Here is a 22,597-nt window from a genome sequence, read left to right as displayed (position 1 = left end):
TATTATAGCTCTCATTTCTAGTTTCAAGTCTGAAAACAGAATAATTCTGAAAAAAAGATCATTTTCTAACAAAGCAGTCAATTAAAAAAAGGAAGTACCATGTCATCTTGAAAGATAAAACACTCTTTTCAGTAATATGTGGGAACAGGGTTGATTGTGCAATGAAATTACTGAACTTTCAAATTATTTATATCCACAGACTAAATTACATTCAGGTGACTGCTACAATGAACCAGGATACCTCACTGACTGAAGGATGTTCTCTTAAGGTACTGTGAGTTTTCCAAGCTTTTAATAGCACCAAAAATATATCTCTTTGCAATATCAGTGACTCAACATCTTAAATGACTGTTATAATCTCCATTCAGCTACTAGGTCAAGGCATTTATATACATGTGGTATGAAGATTCTAGGGATGTGCCAAAACGCAATCCAGAAGCTGAATTGTGGGATACCTCCCTTTTAAAATGAGGGCTTCCCCCGCCCCTTTAAAGCGGAGGAGAGCCGCTCCATTCACCGCCATCACTGTACTTCCGGTGCTCCCTCCAGGATTAACTGTGCGCCAGCAGGGTCTCTCCCAGCTGCCCCGTGCCACACATGGTCTCCGCACATGTGCACCAGAAAATTGAGACAATCTAAATAAGATAGAGGTACTTATTGTGTGGGGTCAGAACTCAGAAGACAACCTTGAACTGCCTGTCCTAGTCTGGAAATGGCAACTGGTGCAAAATGCGGCAGCCAGGTTGGTCTCCGGATCGTGTAGGAGATACCACGACACACCTATATTAAAAGAACTGCACTGGCTCCCAATATGTTTCCGGGCAAAATACAAGGTGCTGGTTATAACCTATAAAACCCTAAACAGCTTAGGTCCAGGATATTTAAGAGAATGCTTTCTCTGTTATGCACCCCACTGCCTCTCTAGGGAGATCCGTCTGCAACTGCCACCAGCTTGTCTGGTGGCTACTCAGAGACTGGCCTTCTCCATGGTCACTCCAAGGCTTTGGAATGTACTCACTGCTGAAATAAGAGTCTCCCCGTCTCTGAAAACTTTTAAAAGGGCTGTTAAGACACATTTGTTCATCTAGACCAGGGATTCTCAACGTTGGGTCTCCAGATGTTATTGGACTTCAACTCCCATAATCCCTTGCCCCAGTGGCCTTTGATTGGGAATAATGGGATAAAGAGCTCTAGCGCGCGTGCGCACGCGCCCAAGGCCCCAGTTGGGCCGGAGGCTTCGATAAGAGAGGAGCTCTGTTCGCGAGCTCCTCTCTAAGTTCTTCTAACTTGGTGAGCACTCGTGGGGGGGGTGGCGGGTGGCGGGTGGGGCGGGCGGCAGTAGCCTTTCCTTGTAGGCAGTAGCCTTTTTTCCTCTAATCTGCTCGCGGGGGGGGGGGGGCGCGGCGGAAGCGGCGGCGGCTGGGGCGGCTGGTTTCCAGCGCCCCAATTTTACAGTAGATTACGGCCACTGGCTGGGGCAAAGAGGCGCGGGAGGGGTAAACAAGCCCTCCCGCCCTTAAAGCAATACCCCCCCACCTGGACCCGGACCAACCAGGGCAGAACCGGTCCGGCAGTTCGGCCATTCTATAGAATGGCCGCCGGACCGGTTCGGACACACCCCTACTCCAGACTGGACTATTGTAATGCGCTTTATGTGGAGCTGTCCCTGAACACGATTCGGAGGCTGCAACTAGTGCAGAATGCAGCAGCAAGACTGCTGACGGGCACTTCTGGCCGGATGCACATCACACCGGTCTTAAAGGAACTGCACTGGTTGCCAATTTGCCACCAAGCCCGATTCAAGGCTTTAACATTGACTTATAAAGCCCTGGACAACCTGGCCCCCAAATACCTGACGGAATGTCTTGTTCCATATAGACTTGCCTGTCAGTTAAGATCTGTAGGAGAGGCCTTCATGGTAGTGCCACCATTGTCAGTAGTTAAAGGGGTAGGGGCACATGAAAGGGCTTTCTCTGTGGTGGCCCCTAGGTTGTGGAATGCCCTCCCCTCTGAGGTACGCCAAGCTCCAACACTGTGCACATTCAGGAGAATGGTGAAGATGCACCTCTTTATCTTGGCGTTTGACTAGTAATGTGGTGGTCCTTCTCCTCTCCCGCACTGTATTTTTTTATTTTGTGATGTTGTGTTTTAATTATGTTTTTATATTGGTTTTATTGGAACCCACTCTGAGACCTTTGGGTATAGAGTGGGCTAGAAATGTAAATAATAAACAAACAAACAAACAAATGTAAATCCACAGCAGGCCTTGAACCTGGTTATAAGGCAGATACAGCCTGTGTACCACCAACTCTGCTAAAACTCAAGGTCTCCTTGGGTCGGGAAATATGAAAGTATAATTTATAACTCACCATTTGTATAACCCAAAAAGCAAGTTACAGGATTAAATTACATCTCCAGGAACATTTTCAGATGGGACTTTTAGCTTGTTTCTCCTCATAAGAACACAAGAACAGCCCTGCTGGATCAGGCCCACAGCACATCTAGTCCACCATCCTGTTTCACACAGTGGCCCACCAGATGCCGCTGGAAGCTGACAGGCAGGAGTTGAGGGCATGCCCTCTCTCCTGTAGTTACTCTCCTGTAACTGGTACTCAGATGCATCCTGCTTTGAGGCTGGAGGTGGCCTATAGCCCTCCAACTAGTAGCCGTTGATAGAACTCTCCTCCATGAAGTTATCCAAGCCCCTGTTAAAGCCAGTCAGGTTGCTGGCTGTCACCACATCCTGTGGCAGAGAATTCCACAAATTGATTATGCGTTGTGTTAAAAAGTACCTCCATTTGCTGGTCCTAAATTTCCTGGCAATCAATTTAATGGGATGACCCCTGGTTCTAGTGTTATGTGTTATGGGAGAGGGAGAAGAATTTCTCTCTATCCACTTTCTCTATACCATGCATGATTGTATAGAACTCTATCATGTCTCCCTGCAGTCATCTTTTTTCTAAACTAGGTATACAGGTGTTGTAGCCTTGCCTTATAAGAAAGGTGCTCTAGGCCTCTGATCATCTTGGTTGCCCTCTTCTGCACCTTTTCCAGTTCTACAATGTCCTTTTTAAAATGTGGTGACCAGAATTGTATGCAGTACTCCAGGTGTGGTTGCACCATCATTTTGTACAAGGGCATGATAATATTAGCAGTTTTATTTTCAATCTCTTTCCTAATGATCCCTGGCATGGAATTGGACTTTTCCACAGCTGTCACACATTGAGTCGACACTTTCAACGAGCTGTCCACCATGACTCCAAGATCCCTCTCCTGGTCAGTCACTGACAGCTCAGATCCCATCAGCGTATACTTGAAGCTGGGTTTTTTTGTCCCAAAGTGCATCACTTTACACTTGCAAACACTGAACCGCATTTGTCATTTTGTTGCCTACTCACCCAGTTCGGAGAGTTCCTTATGGAGCATCTCACAATCTGTTTTGGATTTCACTATCCTAGATAGTTTTGTATGATCTGTAAATTTGGACACCTCGCTGCTTACTCCTACTTCTAGATCATTTATGAATAAATTAAAAAGCACCGGTCCCAGTACAGATCCCTGGGGGACCCCACTTCTTATTTCCCTCCATTATGAAAACTCTCTATTTATACCTACCCTCTGTTTCCTGTCCTTCAACTGGTTAGCAATCCACACATGTACTTGTCCCCTTATCCCATGACTGCTAAGTTTCATCAGGAGTCTTTGATGAGAAACTTTGTCGAAAGCTTTTTGGAAGTCCAGGTATACTATGTCAACTGGATCACCTTGATCCAAACACTAGTTGACACTCTCAAAGAACTCCAAAAGGTTTGTGAGGCAAAATTTACCTTTGCGGAAGCCATGCTGGTTCTCTCCCAGCAGGGCCTCTTCTTCTGTGTGCTTTACAATTTTATCCCTGAGGATGTTTTCCATCAATTTGTCTGGAACAGATGTTAAGCTAACCAGCCTGCAATTTCCCAGATCACCCCTGGATCCCTTTTTGAAAATCAGTGCTACGTTGGCTACTTTCCAGTCCTCCAGTACAGAGCCTGATTGCAGGGATAAGTTATATATTTTAGCAAGGAGGTTGGCAATTTCACATTTGAGTTCTTTGAGGACTCTTGGATGGATGCTATCCGGCCCTGGCAAATTCCTAGTTTTCAGTTTTTCCAGACAGTTTAGAACATCATCTCTTGTCACTGCTACCTGACTCAGTTCTTTAGCCTCCATCCTCGAAAACCCTGTTTCAGGAACAGGTATATGCTCAGTATTCTCTGCTGTGACGATGGATGCAAAGAACTCATTTAGCTTCCATATCCTCCTTAATAATCCCTTTCATTCCCTCATTGTCTAATGGTCCAACCGCCTCCCTCGCGGGTTTCCTGCTTCTGATGTATTTAAAGAAGTTTTTGTTATTCCCCTTGATGCTCTTAGCTAAATGTTCTTCAAACTCTCTTTTCGCCTCCCTTATTGTCACCTTGCATTTCTTTTGCCATAGTTTGTGTTCCTTTTTGTTCCCCTCATTTGGACAGGCCTTCCAATTTCAGAAGGAAGTCTTCTTCCCTTTTGTGGCTTCCTTGAATTTACCTCCTCCAGAGGGTGTGTGTTCACATATCAACCAGATTTACTTCGAAGTCCCTGCGAGCTATTGAGGAGCACTCCAGACTCAATTTTAGTTTTTCATTGCATGTTAGAACATAGCCCAATTTATGTCCAGAGTAAAAAATCAACTTTTTGCATCAGTTTTGGGGGGAAAGGAAAAATTGCAGTAAAGCCTGCTGTCTAGAAGGTTACTCAGTGATGAGGATAACAAACAAGCATACATTCAAAAGTTCCTAGTAAGTCTCACGGTTGAGACCTGGTGAGGTATGACTTGGATTAGGCTCACCCCTCAACCAGAAGAGAGGGTCTGGGTAAAGATCATAAAGTGGTATACAGAAATATTAAGAAACAATGGTAAAAGATATGAAGGCATGAAAGATACACCCCCATGTGGCAATGCAGATTTCCAAGGTTACAGACCAATGTACACTTTTGTGAGAGTAAGCCTCATGAAATGCAAGAAGACTTGCTTTAAAATAGACATGCATAGGATCAGACTGCAGGTCTCATAATTTAATCTGCTTCATCACAAAACAAGGTGCTGGCAGGCAATGCTCACATTAGGAATAGGTCATTTGAAAATCTAGGGTTCAAGCTGTTGAATCAGTATACAGATGGCTCTGTGTGACCTGATTTAGAAACTTAATACTGCCCGCCTTTTAACAGTCAGAGGCATGTGTGCATACACACACACAAAAATTTTTTTTGCTCTATTTAATAACTCAAAATAAAGCAACAGAGATAATCCTAGTTAAGGAAATGCAGTAATTTAAATCACAACCATTTTCAAATGAACCATAGTTTTATGTCATAGCTGATTAGATTTTGCTACAGAGGCAAATCAATTGATCCAAAAGAACACAATGGGGCTGAACAGAACTACGGAGGAAGTGGGAAAGGAGGGAGAAAGTCAATATTAACGATAACGTGCATAGTAATTTTTTTTCAATGAAGCATATCTGCATTATCTTCACTTTTTAAGCCACTGGATTTCAGCCTATTTGGACTGTATCATATGGTTGCACACAACATGCATGGGAAAGTGCATGCTGCCAGATCTATTTGCTAAACATTTATATCTCACTTTCAGCCATGTTTTGCAAGGATTTTTAGATTGTTTATTATTTCTGTTTTTAATAGGCATTTATTACTTGTACTGTATTTCTGGATTTTGATTGTATGTTAAATATAATATTATTGTTAGGTATGGTCTTGTGATAAATAAATTAGAGCACCCAATTTAACTAAAATAAATTTAAAAGTACTTTTTAAGCCAAACACACAAACATACACTAAATGTGCTTAAGAAAACTATAAGTTCCACAGGAAAGAACTTTACAGCTTGCCAAAAGACCGAGAGGAGACCAAGCATGCTTCATACACACATATGCTTCATACAATCTCCCTAAACATAGTGCAGAGGGAGTTCTACAATCTGGAAACAGCAACCATAAAGTCCCTGTTCTATGTCCCAGCTCTCAGCCTTTTGCAAAGCATGTATGTTTGCAGAACAAAGCCTCCAATGACAGATGCAGTGGTCATGCAGGCAGTGGCACTCTTTCCACCGGACCTTTGGGCTGAAGTCTGGTCCTCTGCCATAGGGGGGCCTAGATCATGTTCCTCCTGGTGGCCGCAACGGAACTAGCGGCAGCCATGTAGCCATGTGCTCACCGGGCGGGGGGGGCCCTCAAATGTCCCTGCACCACCCCACTCTGCCTCACCCACACAGCCGGCTATGTGTGTGGGCCTCGGGGCAGCCATGTAGTGCTCTCAGAGACAGGGGGCCTCCAAATGGCAGCACCTGTGCTGCCAGTGGGGGAAGGGTTGTGCTGCTGCCTTGGGCCCTCAGCTTCTAGACTGCTCACAGGGGCCCTCAGCTTCAAAGTGGTGGCAGCACTGTGCCATAGGCAGGATGATGCTGCCGCCACAGGTGGCAATCGGCGGAAGCTGGGTGGCCATGTACTGACTGGACAGCAACACCACCACAAGGTAGGAAACATGCCCAGCCCCCCACAATGATCTCTCTTCCAGCGCATGGCCTGGAAAAGAAGAGAGTGGGGGGGGGAGGAGGAGAGTGGAACATCCAAGCAATGCTTGGACCTCTCCTTTCCTCTGTGCCCTGCTGGCCTGCATCAAGCCTGGTGGCTGCAGCAACGCCCCCCACCCCCCACTCAGGCAAACGGGCGAGCTGTGAGTGGGGCAAGGTTCAAGGGATGCACGCTCAGGGGGTGCCGCTGCTGCTGCGAGGAGGGCTTAACATTCTTTGCCGCCACCTCCTTGTAGCTGCTGCTCCAACTGGCCATCGGGTGTGGACTTCAGCAGCAGTCCAAGTTCCGACTGAGGAGAAGGAGGAGGAGGCAGGGAAAACCAGCCAGGGGACAAGGAAAAATCAGCTGGTCCTCAAGCCCAGAGAAATATAGTTTGTCCATCATGAGGGGAAAGTCTCTCTCTCCACACACACAACCCCATGTTGCCGCTGGCCTCTGCTTGCTTTGGGGCAGCCCCTCCACACACACATTGCAGAATCAGGGGAAGAAGAAGAGAAAATAATATGGGGGATCGGTGGGGGAAGAACACTTTATTCTTGGGGAGTGATAATGCAGGACCTGAGGCACAAAAAGCCAGGTCAGCTGCCACTCTGGCCTCCCCTTCTGGATACCCAAACTGGACTCATTTTCAAGTAGGACTTCCTCCCCATGCAAAGCTTTTCTGCCTGAGAAACCTGCAATGTCGGTACTTGGAACTAATGGATTGTTTGTTTGCCAGCGTCTGCTGCCAGGGCTCGCAGGGGGTGGGGTGAACACCAGATCCTCAGCGGCCCATCATAGCAGCCCTTGAAGGGGGGGAGAAGCAGAGGGGGGGCGCATAGCAGAATGAAGGCAGGTGGGATAGAGAGTGGAGAAGGGTCAGGAGGATGACAAAATGGCTGGAGAGCAAGCTGGAAGCAAAAGCAGGGGTGGGTGTGGGAAGAGGCAAACCAGAGGCTTCCTGGGTCGCCTGCAAGCTGCAAATTTAGTCTCTCCCCTGCTTCAAAACTGTCCCTGTCTTTCTTGCAAGCAGCAACAGCCTACAGCACCCCTCTCCACTTAAGCCAGATCTGTCTCCTCCAACCCTGTAAAAATATTTCCCACACTTCTGCTTACTCCTGTGGAAATTGGGTGGGTTTTACAAGGGATGAGAATGATGCAAATCGAAGCTGATGTTGACCAGTTCCCATGATCCCCACCAAAGACCATTGCAGCTTGGAATAATGGGAACTGTAGTCAACAGCATTTAACTTATTTAACCTATTTATATTTGTCCCCCTATTTCTTTATGTCCCCCTTTTAACATGGTGATTCTCTTTATTTAGCAGGGGGAGAGTAACTGGCCCTATTCACTCCTAGCACAGTACCTCCAGTGACTGTTGCTGGTATCTATCTTGTGTTCCTTTTTAGATTGTGAGTCCTTTGGGGACAGGGATCCATCTTATCTTATTTACTGCTTATTTCTCTGTGTAAACTGCCCTGAGCCATTTTTGAAAGGGTGGTATAGAAATCAAATGAATGAATGAATAAACAAGCATATTTGTACACCACTCCAAACTTCTGTCTCTGGGTGGCTTACAGCAACATAAACAAATAAAAACAAAAACTAAACCACAGCTCTAAGCTTGGGTGAATACATGTGTTTTTAAAGACTTTTTAAAAGTCTTTAAACAAATATCAGTGGAAACTCCCTATTACGGGGAACACTGGTACACCCATCCAAATGCAACCCATGGCAGACTCTACTTAGCAAAGGGGACAAATATTGCTTACTATTGCAAGATGAGCTCTCTCCCACCTCCCAGTTGTTTTGTGTGTGTGTTGATTAATTGTGAATTTCACATGTTTCCAAAGGCTTGACTGTGGTTGCTATGCTGCCAAATAGATTGATTTACCTCTCTCTGGAAACCTCTACATGTGAAGATGATGATGCTTAACTGGGGGGCGGGGGGGCCTCCAAAGGCCTCTAGGTCCAGGCTTCAAAATTACCTAAGTGCACCACTGCATGCAGGTTTGAATGGGAGGACATGGCCTTTTAAGTATCCTGGCCCCAGACCATTTAGGGATTTATAGGTAATAATCACCACTCTGAATTGTGCCCAGAAACAAACTGGAAGACAGTACAGATGGAACAACACTGGAATAATATGCTCTGAGAAACATGCAAACCTACACTATTCTGGCAGTGTTGGTTTCCCCACTGTTACACAATGGGGAAACTTTCTGTCCTTTCTGTCCTAAACTTTCTGTATAGCTTTCTGTCCTCCACTACATCTAGTCAACTTCCATGCAACACAACATTCTTCCAGAAAAAATCCATCAACAGTAGTGGCAGGCCAGAACAGGCCAGATCATGCAAAAATTCAAGTGGAGTTGTTGCTTTCCATTCTGACCTTGTATTTCCAAAAGTATTCTTGCATGTACCACTGGAAATTGGTCATAAAGAAGCAAAATACCCTGGAAACCCCAGACAATACAAAAAAGGACCATCTACCATAAGAGTATCATATTGCTTCTAATGATCTGATTTAACAGAGCTTCTCTTCTGCAGATCTCTATGTGTTGAACAATCCATCCAGTTCAGACATATGTGGGCAAGTTAAACAAGCCAACTCCCCTTCACCACACTATTTTTATCTGTTATCATCTTTGTCCAAGACTGTACAAGGCTTAAAGGCCCGCATTGCTCTTGCATTTCCTCCATCAAACCAGACCAATAAATGTCATTCTAAACAACTCTTCCACAGTTTGTAAGCCACTGTAGCACTTACATGGTTTTCGATATCGACAGTTAGAAGAATGGCACTGTGATCTCATTTTCTATTTTAGTCAGATGTTCTTGTTAGAACTTTCTCAGCAGTGTTTGGCAGCAATTATTTAAAAAGTGGAGCATGTAATTACATGCATAGCATTAAAGCTTGTGAAAGTCTTCACAGTTAATCTCATATACAGTGCATATATTAAGCTTCCCTAACCATATATATTTAATATATGTTAAGAAAAAAGATTTGAGACTTTAAAGCCTCCATACTTTGTATGGAAGGGCATTTTCCTGCTATTTTATCCAAGTGGCAAAACGTAGGGATGAGACAGACATCTCTCAAATTTTGCACTATAGTTGCCGAAGCCTCTGTAGTGTGAACCACAGAGACGACAAAGAGGCTTAGCATCCACTTGCTCCCTAAAACATAAACTCCCTAAAAAATAAACATCATTGCAGATGTCATCAGGATTATTTTAAATAAAATAAAGAGGTGGTCTCTAATCACTTTTTTATACTGCAAAGACGCAGTTTGGTTAATTGTGAGGACTCAAACTAAATTACATAGCAACAAATTCCTTGGATTACCCTACATGACGAAGCTTAGCGTAAACAATCACCTTAAATGTTTGTTTCCTCATTTCTTCATCAAATGTTTGTTTCCTTCATAATTTTCTGAAAGTGAAACCCATCCCTGTAATAAATTCCATGGAACTGTATTTTTATTTTGTCGTAGCGAATATCCTTCAGATAATCAAGTTCACAATGACTGAACTGAATTGGTATTTCATACTATTTTAGGAAACAAGCTCACAATATTCTTATATATTCCACAATGCGATTACAGTATCTGCAAACACTTAAGATTTGGAGCTGTACAGTTTCTTCTGGTTCTCTTTAAAAGTACACTTGATTATTAATATCATTCAAGATAATTAATTCCAATGCAACAGAAGTTCTAACATAACTAAGCATCTGTTAAGGAAGAGGTGGGGGTCTGGCAGGTAGGCAGTGCCTCCCCTGCACCTTAAAGGAACACACACACTGCGCCTTACCGGGTGTGCACAGAACCGGTTCCGTGCACATTCCTAAAGAGGATTTAGCTTTGTTTTTCTTCTTACTAACTTATACTGTGATTGAAGAATAGCAATTTTCAGTTAAGAACATAAGAACAGATGCACTCGATCAGCACAAGGGTCCAGAAGTCTGTTTCAAACAGTGACTTCTGGGAAGCCCACAAACAGGGGTTGAACAAATTGTATTCAAAAGCATGCTTCCAAACATGAAGATCACATGTAGTTATGATTCCTATGTGACTATATCTAATCTCTTTTTAAAGCCAACTAGGCCAGTCAGTGTCCATCACTAAATTTTGTGGCACCATACTGCATGTTAATTTTGCATCGTGCAGATAAGTACTTTACTAAATGTGTGTTACTTTTAATTTTTGTCATTTGGCCAAGGCTCCCACTTTTTAAAGAAAGCATACTTGCCCTTCATGGTTTCCCTGGCTTTGCTTATTAACCATGCTGGCATCCTCCTGGACTTCTTTGCAGCTTTTCAGATCTGTGGTACATTCAATCCAAGCTTCTATTACAATGGTTTAAAATAACCTCAAAGCATCCTGAGGCAATGTGACAATCCTGGCTCTCCCTTTCCACTTCCTTTTAACAAATCTCATTTCTGAAAAATTTCTTTTTTAAAATTAAATGCAACCATGCTGGAGCAAAGTTATTTTTAGAACCGTATGAGACAGGGGAAGTTCAAGATGGGAGAGTGAAGGAGGTGAAGCTGGGCACTTTAGCAGCTGGCCCTTTTACATCTCTGGCTGTGAGAGGTTTTTACTGTGGTTTCCTCTCTGCTCTGGCTACCTATCTTCTGGTGCCTAACACCTGCTGGAGGGAGGCCCCATGTGAGAGGTCCAGCTGGCTCTCCTGCTGATAAGAGGAAGACAAGTGGCGTTTATTACAGTAGTGGAAGGCAATAGAAGATTTGGTGTTGGCAGCTTAACAGGCTGTTACAGGGGAAGGGGAATCAGAAATTTAATAGCTGAGGCCGTCTTGTATAACTGAGACCTGGTTGGGGGAGGCTAGTGGCCCGGTATGGGCTCAGCTTCTGCCTGCTGGGTACTCTGTGGCAGAGGCGCTCTTACCCCTGGAATTCCAGACCAAAGTCCAGGGCCTCCACACCTCCTGGGGGTCTCCAAATCCTCAGTCTGTCCTGAGTGGCGCTAGGGGGGTGGGGAAAGAAATAGGTGGGATGGGAATATGTTGAGTGCTGAAATGTTTCTGCTAATGCTTATTTGCATAAATATACCCATTTTATATTTTTACGTTCTTGTGAGTTCAGTGGCTGTTTATTATGCCCTCAAGAACCCACATGTTAAAAATGCTGCCTGTGTCAGGTGTATGTTGGGGGGGGGGGCTCCAAAACGGGGGTTGGGTCCAAAGGCCTTTAGGTCCAGGCTCTAAAATTACCTAGGTGTAAGCTGCGAGGAAGTAACTTGCCTAAGGAGCAAGAGGTTGCTGTTTCAAATCCCCTCTGGTATGTTTTCCAGACTATGGGAAACCTCTATCTCAGGTGGCAGAAATATAGGAAGATGCTGAAAGGCATAATCTCATACTGTGTGGGAGATGGCAATGGTAAACCCCTCTTGTATTCTACTAAAGAAAACCACAGGGCTCTGTGGTTGCCAGGAGTCAACATCGACGCGACGGCACAACATTACTTTTACCTCTGCTTTATGGTGAAGCAGGTTAGGGGAAGGGGGCAGGGAGGGGTGGAGTGGCTGTGATACAGTGGAATAACATCTCCCTTTCCAGAATCCCAGTGAGAGAACTGGACCATATTGAGTGTGTGTATCTTGGCCTGGGGACTTGGGATAGATTGGGGATTCTATTGGTGTACCAAGCACCCTATTGCCCAATGGAGCCCCTAAGACAGAGCTGGTCGCAGAATTGGTGTTGGAATCGCCCAGGCTTTTGGTGTTCGGTGACTTCAATGTTCACTTCAGGGCTGGCTTGTCTGGTGTAGTTTGGGAGTTCATAGCAGCCATGTCAACTATGGGCCTATCTCAATTGGTCACGGGATCAACATCCACTGCTGGAAACACTTTCGATTTGATCTTTTCCTCAGATCAGGGTGGTGTTCCATGGTTTTCTTTGGTAGACTACAGGAGGGGTTTACCTAGAATGTCTCCATAGTCACGGACAGACCCCTATCTGTTTTAGGTTCATTTTGTGGTCACAACCTGCCACCTCAGAGGTGCAAGGCCTATTACAATGGTCCACCCAAGAAGGCTATTGGATCCTGTAGAATTCCAGGAGACCTTGGAGAGTTTCAGAGTTGGTTCTGCCAGTGATTCTGTTGATGCCCTGGTGGAGACATGGAACTGGGAGCTTACCAGGACAACAGATACTCTTGCCTTTTCAATAGACAATAGACACTCTTGACACTCAGAATCTTCTCTGTTTCATTTCAAAATTGGCTCCATGGTGCGCCAAGCAGATATGGGAGCTGAAGCGGCAAAGGAGAAGACTAGAGCACAAGTGGAGGAAGACTAGATTTGAATCTGATAAGACATGACATAAAGGTTATTTGAAGGCTTATTCTGTGGCAACATGTGCAGTGAAGAAGCAATTCTATTCTGTGTATTGCAACTTCAAGTTCACATCCAACAGAGTTGTTCAGAGTTGTGAGGGGATGACTCAGGTTCTCTCCTCTGAACTTAGTTTTGGATTTTTCATCATCCCACTGTGGAGCTTTAAACAAATTTTTTGTGGATAAAATATCTCGCATTTGAGCCGACTTGGACTCCACAGTTATGATGGGGTCAATTGCAGAGGTGTCCAGTAACTCCTCTGGTTCAATTAGAATGGATCAGTTTCAATTTGTGACTCCTGAGGATGTGGACAAACTGCTTGGAGGTGTTAGACCTACCACTTGTCCTTTGGATCCCTGCCCAACATGGCTTATAACATCTAGCTGGGAGGCTGTTGGAGACAGTGTAATTGACATCATAAATGCCTCACTGAGGCATGGATGCCTCCATGTTTGAAGGAGGCTATTGTGACACATCTACTTAAGAAGCCTGCCCCAGAGCTCTCGGTGATGCATAATTATAGGCCAGTCTCCAACCTTCCCTAGGTGTGCAAGGTAACTGAAAGCGGGATCGCTGATCAACTCCAGGTAGTTTTGGATGGTGCTGATTATCTAGATCCATTCCAAACTGGCTTTAGTGAAGACTATGGGGTGGAGAAAGCCCTGGTTGGCCTGATGGATGATCTCTACAAAGGAATGGAGAGAGGGAGTGTGACTCTGTTGGTTCTTTTGGACCTCTCTGTCGCTTTCAATACTATCGACCATGGTATCCTTCTGGATTGTTTGGAAGATTTGGGAATAAGTGGTACTGCTTTGTAGTGATTCCATTCCTATCTCTCAGGTAGATTCCAGATGGTGTCGCTAGAAGATAGTTGCTCTCTGAACTGCTGGGTGAACATCGGGGGATTTGGAGCAGGGTGTTATCAATATGCTGATGACACCCAAATCTATTTCTCTATGTTATCATCAGGAAATGGCATAGCCCCCCTAATGCCTGCCTACAGGACGTAAATTGAAGCTGAATCCAAGCAAGACGGAGGTGCTAATGGTAAGGGGTCATACTTTGAGGGACGTGATAGATCTTCCTGTTCTGGATGGGGTTGTACCCCGTCCCTCGAAGGAACAGGTACAGTACATAGCTTGGGAGTACTTCTGGACCCAGGCCTCACTCTGGTTTCTCAGATTGAGGCTATGGCCAGGAATGCTTTCTATCAACTTTGGCTGATAGGACAGCTGCATCCGTTCCTTGAAGGTAATGAACTTAGAACTATGGTGCACTCTCTGGTCACCTCTAGGCTTGACTACTGAAATGCTCTCTCTACGTGGTGCTGCCTCTGTATGTAGCTCAGAAACTTCAGTTGGTCCAAAATGCAGTGGCTAGATTGGTCTCCAGGGTTTCTCAGAAAGACCATATTATACCTGTTTTAAAACAACTGCATTGGCTGCCAATAGGTTTCCAGGCAAAATACAAACTGCTGACAATTACCTTTAAAACCCTAAACTACTTAGGAACAAGTTACTTGGGAGAATGCCTTCTTCTGTATGATCCCCACTGCACATTAAAGGTCATCAAGAGCAGTCCGTCTCCGGATGCCGCCAGCTCACCTGGCAGCGACTCAGGAGCGGGCCTTCTTTGTAGTCGCCCTAGGGCTGTGGAATGCACTCCCTATAGACATTCATGGTTTAACATCTTTACCAGCTTTTAAAAGAGCCCTTAAGACACATGTTTTTAGTCTGGCTTTTAGTAATCTTTAAATATGTTAAATTGTTGTTTTAAGAGTTTGTTTTATTTTATATTTATTTTTGTGAACTGCTTAGAGCCTAGAGTCAAGCGCTATAGAAATAAAATAAATAATAATTAATAATAAATTTTAAATATCTAAAAATACATGGCTTAAACTCAACATTGATTGAAACTGCTAGCTTTCAATAATTTTTGACTACAGTCACTGTCCAAATGGCTACTCCTATGCCTATGGTTTGTTTTTGTTTTTGTTAAACAACCTTATGTGAACTGCCTTCCTAGGTCAGACCAAAAGTCCACCTAATTTTTTGTTTCTGAAGTATGGATGAGTCACATTATGGGTCCACCCTGACTTACAGGATACTTTCCTCCAAGATGCCTGCCTCCTGATACAACAGAGCTTTAGTTCTGTTCTCTAGCTTCCAAGAAGTCAGATAACAGCTTCTTATTTAGAAAACCAAACTATTTCTTTTCAGAGCCACTAACTGCAAGAATCTAACAGCCATCTCACAAAGCCCTAACCAGATTTTTCTCCCCAAGTGCAGCACGATGCTGATGCTGATGGCCCCTCCTCCAAATATTCACTTTCAGTGTATCAGAGTCCTGCGGCATATTCTTACCACACCTCTGTATCCCACACTGCTTTTGTCTCAATGTGCTTTCATTGGCACTTTTTCTGCTTGCAGCTTGACCTTTGATTCTAATGGAGCCTCTCCACATATAGGAATTAAAACTGCAAGGCACTGGGGTTCTGAAAGCTTTTTCTGAAGGGTAAGCAGTAGCGTCATTGCACCGGACCTCAGGCCCCAAGTCCAAGGCCCCAATGTGGACTTGCCCCCCACCAAGCTCCCCACCAGCACTCCCAGCGGGCCATCAGTGCCAGAAATCTCCTCCCGGTCTGGCACCAGAAATCTGCTCACCTGGCCCAGGCACAAGTTCCGGCTGAGAGAGACGGCGGCTGCCACAGCACCTCCTCCTTGCCAGTTCCACTCCTCCTGTACAACCTTCAGGGGCTGCTCTCTGCTGCTACCCGGCCACATATCCCTGGGGCAGCAGCTGCAGCCCCAGGAGCTAGAATGCCTCCTGGACCTTGCCATCACCGCACCCGCTCCTGGTTCTTTGTGCTTTGGGGGCAGGCAGTTCTCCTCTTTCCCCTACTCCCTCTTAGAGACAGTGGCTTGCCTGCATTGTGTCCTGCCTCCATCTGGCAGTGGCGCCGGACTCCTCTCTGGACAGGGGAGCTGAGGAAAGGCAAGTGGTGGTTGTGCTTGGCTGGAACCCCCATGAAAATAGTCGTAAGAGCAGGGTTGTATCTATAGGGGGGCAGGGGGGGCACGTGCCCCGGGTGCCACTTGAAGGGGGGTGCAATTTCTTAAAATTAAATAATTTTTAAAAATAGCCACCAAAAACAAAATGGCCACTGGGCATGATCAAATGGCCTCTGTGAGGCCCTAGGGCATGCCACGCCTCTCAGAGGCCATTTGAGCATGCACAGTGGCCATTTTGTTTTCAGCTGCCATTTTAAAAATATATATTTTAAAAAATGACCACCGCACACGCTCAAATGGTGCCTGTGAGGCCCTAGAGGCCAGTGGGAGGAGGGGGAAACTTTGCAGACCCCCCACAGCCTTTAAGATGTCCTCCGAAGGGGCTACAGGTAATTTTTTAAAAAAATTAATATAATATGTCACTGTACACATATTCAGATTGGCACTATGTACAGAGAATAAGGGCCTGTGAATACTGAGCTAAAGTTTATGAGCTAAGATTGTATCCATTTGCTCTTTCTTTGCTTCTTGTGATAAGTGAGTTAAATGTGATGTCTTAATAATATGGCTATTAATGGTCAGTTTGTCTTTGAATCAATGTGAAATCCTTAGTATTAAGGCCCACTGGGAGTTTCTTGATCTTTCTCTCATTTTTTACTGTCTTTCTGAAATACTAGAATATATTCCAAGCAGTGACACAGTTTACTCTGCATATCATTTAATTATTTTCAGAGTATCTGGGAAAAGTCAAATTCTCAATTTATTTTTAAAACTTATGTAATAGTGATGCTACAATGCATAGCAGAGAATTAGACAGGCACTTCTTTTAGTTTTTCCAAGTACAACTCCGCATAATATTTGGGGATTTCATGAGCCCCAGCATACTGAAATTTGTCGTTTTCCAGCATTTTAACCTGAGCTATCCAAACAAATTAATGATAGCCCCACAATTTGGATAGTTTTAAAAAATAAATCTGAAGTGGTAGATAGGAGCTTGACCACATGTATGATATTGGTAATTTTTGTAATTTTTAAAATAAAAGTTTTCTGAAACATGTGTGTCAGTCAGATGTATGTTGGGGGGGTGGCGGGGGGGGCGCAATTTCTGTGCTTGCCCTGGGCGCCATTTTCCCTAGTTACGCCACTGCGTAAGAGGCTACTAGTACCTGGTGCACAGGCAACTGGCTTGGGACACTCGTCCTTCTTGTCCCCCTTTTTTGCCAGTGCGTCTTGTCACCTCCCCTTGTGTTTGAAGCTTCCTAGGCTTCACTCTCTCTGAGTCTCACACCGTTTCCCTTAAGATGGTGGACTAATTACATGTGAGTACTGTCTGCTGTAAGTTATTTCCCTTAGATGATGGGGCCAAAGATGATGGGGCCAAAGGAAAGAGCAGCTGCATGCTTGGAAGTGTTATGGAAAGGAAATACTGAGCAGGGTACTAAGGGTTGCAAAGCAGGATCTGCCTTGGTTTTCAATTGACTGGGTGACTATGTATGAGCACTGTCTGATGTAAGATATTCCCCTTAGGGGATGGGGCACGAGGAGGATACTGCACAGGATGATAAGGGCTGCTAAACAAGGTCTGCCTTGGTTTACATTTAGATGGGTGAATACAAGTGAGCACGGTCTGCTGTAAGATATTCTGCTGAGGGGATGGTGTTGTAGTTCAGTGGTAGAACATCTGCTTTGCATGTTGGAAGTTCCAGGTTCAGAATCTGACAGCATCTCCAGGTACGACTGGGAAAGACTCCTGCTTGAAGACTGGGAGCTACTGCCAGTCCGTGTAGACAGTACTGAGCTAGATGGACCAATGGTCTAACTCACTATAAGGCAGCTTCCTATATTCACGTGATTTCACTGGGACTTTGTAATAGAGGATCCAGGGTGTTGTGGATTACTGTTATGTACCCTTTGTGTACCTTTAGTCAGGATCCATAGTTTTTAGAAATGATTTGGGACAATTTGCATCTCTTTGAACTAATTCTGCTTAGTCAAGGAGAAGGCACCTATTGTTTAGTTTTAATAAAAAAGGAAGTGAATCTGTGTTTTTCACTGTTGTTTAAAAAAAGATTAAACAACGACAGTAAATGTCTTTATTTTCACAAAAAACATGGGGATAGCAATATAAATGATATGAATGATTGATTGATTGATTGATTGAGTGCTGTCAAGTCAGTGTCGACTCTTAGTGAGCACACAGATAGATTCTCTCCAAGATGATCTGTCTTCAGCTTGGCCTTTAAGGTCTCTCAGTGGTGCAATCGTTGCTGTTGTAATTGAGTCCATCCACCTTGCTGATGGTCTTCCTCTTCGTTTTCCTTCAACTTTCCCCAGCATTGTGGACTTCTCAAGGGAGCTGGGTCTTCGCATAATGTGTCCGAAGTATGATAGTTTGAGCCTGGTCATTTGTGCCTCAAGTGAAAATTCTGGATTGATTTGTTCTATGAGCCATTTGTTTGTTTTCCTGGCTGTGCATGGTATCCTCAAGTCTTCTCCAGCACAAAAGTTCAAAAGTGTCAATGCTTTTTCTACCTTGCATCTTCAAAGTCCAGCTTTTGCATCCATAGAATGTCACGGGGAAAACCATTGTCCAGGAAAAACAATATGATACCAATGATATAATGTTATCATACAATTATATAATAGTATGATATAAGTTTCAAGGCCACAATAAAGTTTGGACAACAGCATAACAAGAGGTACAGATAGAAAGGAATAAAATGTTCTTGCTTATCCCCAGCTAGTATGGCTGCATATATCACTGATTTCTATCATTATGTGCTTGTTTAATGATCTATGCAGGCCTGCACAACCTAAGGCCCGGGGGCCAGATTCGGCCCACAGTTACTATTTTACTGGCCCCCAGGTATCCTGCAGCAATACAGGAGTTGGAAACTGCCTTATAGCGCCATCCTGTGCATGCTTTCTTAGAAATATGCTCCATTGGTGTGCCCAGTGAGGCTTACTCCCATGTAAGCCTCACATTGCAGTGTGAAAGCAACAACAATTTAGGGAGAGGAGAGGACTTGGCATTTGTTAGGGGCTGGCATGCACTCTAGGGGCCCCACTCATTGAGCAGGGACAGGACCTATTCTCTGGCCACTATGCTTGATTGAAACCATGGGTCCCATTGACAGGGGGAATAGATCCACAAGTAACTAATAATATTTTCAATTTGAATGTAATAATGTGCTAAAAATTTACCTTGGCCCCTGCATGCCAAGTTGTAGATGGTTCCGGCTCACCAGAGCATTTGTGTTGTGCAACCCTGATCTATTGTAAGGTACTCTAAAGACTATGTAGCTAGTGAAAAAGAAAGTAGTAAATGCCCAAATACATCCAAGACAATCCCATTCCTCCAAAACCTTGCTTGCGAACTTTATTTATTCTGCAGGTGCTTTCTTAATATCTAAATGTATATATCATGGTGAAGAAGAAGGAGGAGGAGGGGGGGGGAAGCAGCAAGCCCCTCTCCACTCATGTGATTAGGTCCAGGGTCCAAAATTACCTAGTCACACCTCTTGAGGATATGTGTAATAAACACTGGAAACTGAACTAGGTATTTTAACACCTGTGCTGGTGTTTTTGAATTATTTTTCCTTACATAATTTTCAACAAAGCAGTGACCACCATAATCAAAAAGAAAAAGAACTACTCTGCAGCAAAATTAAAAGTAAGAAGCTGCTTTAAGACAGTAGCTACAAAACCACATACAAAGCCTTAAATAGATAGGGAAAGAATGCAAGGGAAATATCAGAAAGACCTTCTAAACAGGGATAAAAGCTCAAGTTAGGAAACAGAATGTTCTGAGATAAGGACAGTTTCCCCCCTCCATGTTCATTTAATGCTTTTGAATGTGGCCTCTGCCCGCGCTTCTTTAGGTTAGGAAGGATGGTGCCATCAAGAGTAATCTGTGTTTAACCCTACTCATGCATTTAATTTAATTTTTATTATACTGCCAAGGGTCATGCTCTCTTTTGCTCCTGATTGCAGCTAAAACTGATGGGGGATGAGCTACACAGCAGCCTAGTAACATTAATTAATTCGCATGCATGCTGATTGTGCTCAAGAGTCAAAACTGCTGAAAAGAGGCAAAATAATGATGGATGAATCTTACATTATTCATGCAAGTTAAAAATAATAATTGAAGAATAGCTATTAATTTTAATGTAAATAAAAGTGAATTATTTCTAAATTTCTTGTTTTAAAATTAGGCATTAATTTAGAACACACAAATGTCACTGTTAGTATAAAACTGGATACTGTAATTCCAGAAAAACCTACATAGCTATGAATTGCTTATGCTAGAGAATCAGTTTACCAAAAGAGTAACTAAATGGGGATCAGAAGTTTTTATATATATCAGCCAGTCTTCTACAAAACCCAGTTACAGAACTGTGAAAATAGTCTTTTGTGCTGATGGAGATGAACCATTCATGGGTTCACCAGTTACAATGGCTACTTGGAAGTGGGAACATAGTACAACATCCATTATTTATATACCACTTTTCAACAAAAGTTTCCAAAGTGGTTTACACAGAGAATAAATAAATAAGATGGATAACTGTCCCCAAAGGGCTCCCAATCTAAAAAGAAACATAAGAGACATCAGCAACAGTCACTGGAGATACTGTGCTGGGGGTGGATCGGGCCAGTTACTCTCCGGCTAAATAAAGAGAATCACCACATATCTGGAACATGCCACATATATTTCAAAATCTGAGGGAATTTCAATGTTTTGCATATCAAAGCATTAGAGGATTATTTCTTGTACATGGAAGAACACAAACACACACTCTTGAAGCTGAGTGATAACAGATTTTGGCATTGGACAGTAAAGCACTTCCAGTTCGGATTAGAGGAAGTGAGTTACTGTTGTTTCCACTGCTGCTATAAGGTACAAAAAAGGAAAGTCGCACAGGAATATATGCGCAAGCTTCCGATCTGCATTCAGCTTGCCCACTGGACATTCTCACAACTTTGATAATGGAAGCATGAGACACTTGTGCATCCAGGTGGCAGTGGTGCTGCAGCATCCAAAGCCATACAGAGATGCTTGTGTTGAATCCTCCATGCTGTCAGAGAGCCAAAGGCTCTGACCGAAACACAGATAAGCGTGATAAGTGACATCCAGCAGTCTTCAGTAGCCGCTTTTGTTTCAATATTCCTGCAGATTAGCTAGCAAACGCCTTGGCTATTAAAAGGAAGTGAAGGAATAATACAAAATAAAAGTCAAGCATGTGACAGATGCTGGACCCTCCATTAAAAGATCCATAGCCAGACTTCCCCTCATTTTTTTCAATTATTTACTAAATCACCAGTGTGCTGCTTCCTTTTTTTAAACAAAGAGAATGTGAGAAGAAGTGTTTTACAAGTAAAGTCCCTACAGCTGTCCTGTCCATATTACCAGTCAGGAAGTCATAGGGTGGTTACAGAAAGCACAGCTATGGTTACAACCACAAATTGGGCAAATGGCTTGACCCACAATGAAGCACAGTATGCTCACCTATTTAACTGTGGTGGGAGCTTTCCAAAGGCTGTTGCTAGAACTACATCACTAGGTAAATCATCATCCACTTTAAGTGCCAGTCCCATCAAGCCTTGTGTCATGCCAGTGTGGCAGGATTCCCCAGGCTTGCTAAGACTTTTGTCATGGCTTGCACCAACTCTCCCCTTCCATCAGACTAGGTTTGGAGGAAAATAAAACTGTTTCCACGCGTAAGTAACTAGATCTTCTCTCTCTAGTGGCGATTTAAATCACATGGAGAGAATATGATAAATGGGGGCTTACAAGACAAAACAGAAATTGGTTAGATTTAGTGAACCAATGTGTTACTTCACAAAACTTGTGCTCTCATGGGGGTGGGGGGAGAGAACCTTATCTTGCATGCAAGTGCTTGACCTGTGCAAGATCCAAATAACTTTTCATTGTGATTTTCATGCGTTCATATGAACACAGCTACACACTGGCTGAGATCCCGACTAAGGAAGGGCGTAAACACTCCAGGATCACTCTACAAAACAGTAAGCCCTCCAGAATTGCTCTGCTGAGTTATATGTTTCCAATCCTGCAGAGTGATTCCAGAGTGTGAGCAATGCTCAGAGCAGGGATGTGCACAAGCTGGTTCGTGCCTCCTCTAGGAAATCCTGAACTGGCTTGGACGATGGCGTTTGGACCAGTTTGGCAGGGCAGGGAGCAGCTGCCTTAAAAGCAGGTAAGGAACTCTTTACCTACTTATCCACTGCCCCGCCACTTTTCCACCAGTGGTGCCCATTCTTCAAAAAGCTGTGCACAGCTGCAGCACTGTTCCCTACTGACGCTGCGCAGAGGCTGCAGGAAACAGCGCTGCAGTCACACATGACCTTTTGGAGAATGATGGATGCCAGAAAGTGGCAGGGTGGTGGACGACTAGGTTAGGAACTCCTTACCTGCTTTTTCAGGGAACCTCTCCAAGCCCCAATGGCGGCTGACCACAGTCCTTGCACATCTCTAGCTCAGAGGTCTTAGCCCTCTGGAGCAACAGTATGCATGCAGGAGGAACTGGGGGCGTTGTATGAGAGAACCCGGCACATCCCCACAAAGCCTCCTTACACACATGCTTCATTACTCACGATT

The 22,597-nt window shown here is 44.1% G+C and overlaps 1 protein-coding gene across 3 annotated transcripts in view; it reads right to left on the bottom strand.

The window, feature by feature from the left end:
* RASA3 (RAS p21 protein activator 3) overlaps positions 1-22,597 on the bottom strand; it is a 302,321-nt gene that overhangs the window by 168,810 nt on the left and 110,914 nt on the right. The window contains exon 1 of one of the 3 annotated variants that reach the window (XM_053309445.1): positions 6,253-6,296. The exons of the other annotated variants lie outside the window; for them this stretch is intronic. The gene's annotated coding sequence lies outside the window, so the exon portion shown is untranslated. Of the gene's footprint in view, positions 1-6,252; positions 6,297-22,597 lie in introns of those variants that run through there. 3 annotated transcript variants of the gene reach the window in all.

The sequence above is a fragment of the Hemicordylus capensis genome, chromosome 3 (genome assembly GCF_027244095.1).
Source record: "Hemicordylus capensis ecotype Gifberg chromosome 3, rHemCap1.1.pri, whole genome shotgun sequence".
Taxonomy (NCBI): Eukaryota; Metazoa; Chordata; class Lepidosauria; order Squamata; family Cordylidae; genus Hemicordylus; species Hemicordylus capensis.
The sequence above is the reverse complement of the archived record's forward strand: the minus strand, read 5'-3'. Positions and strand labels throughout refer to the sequence as shown.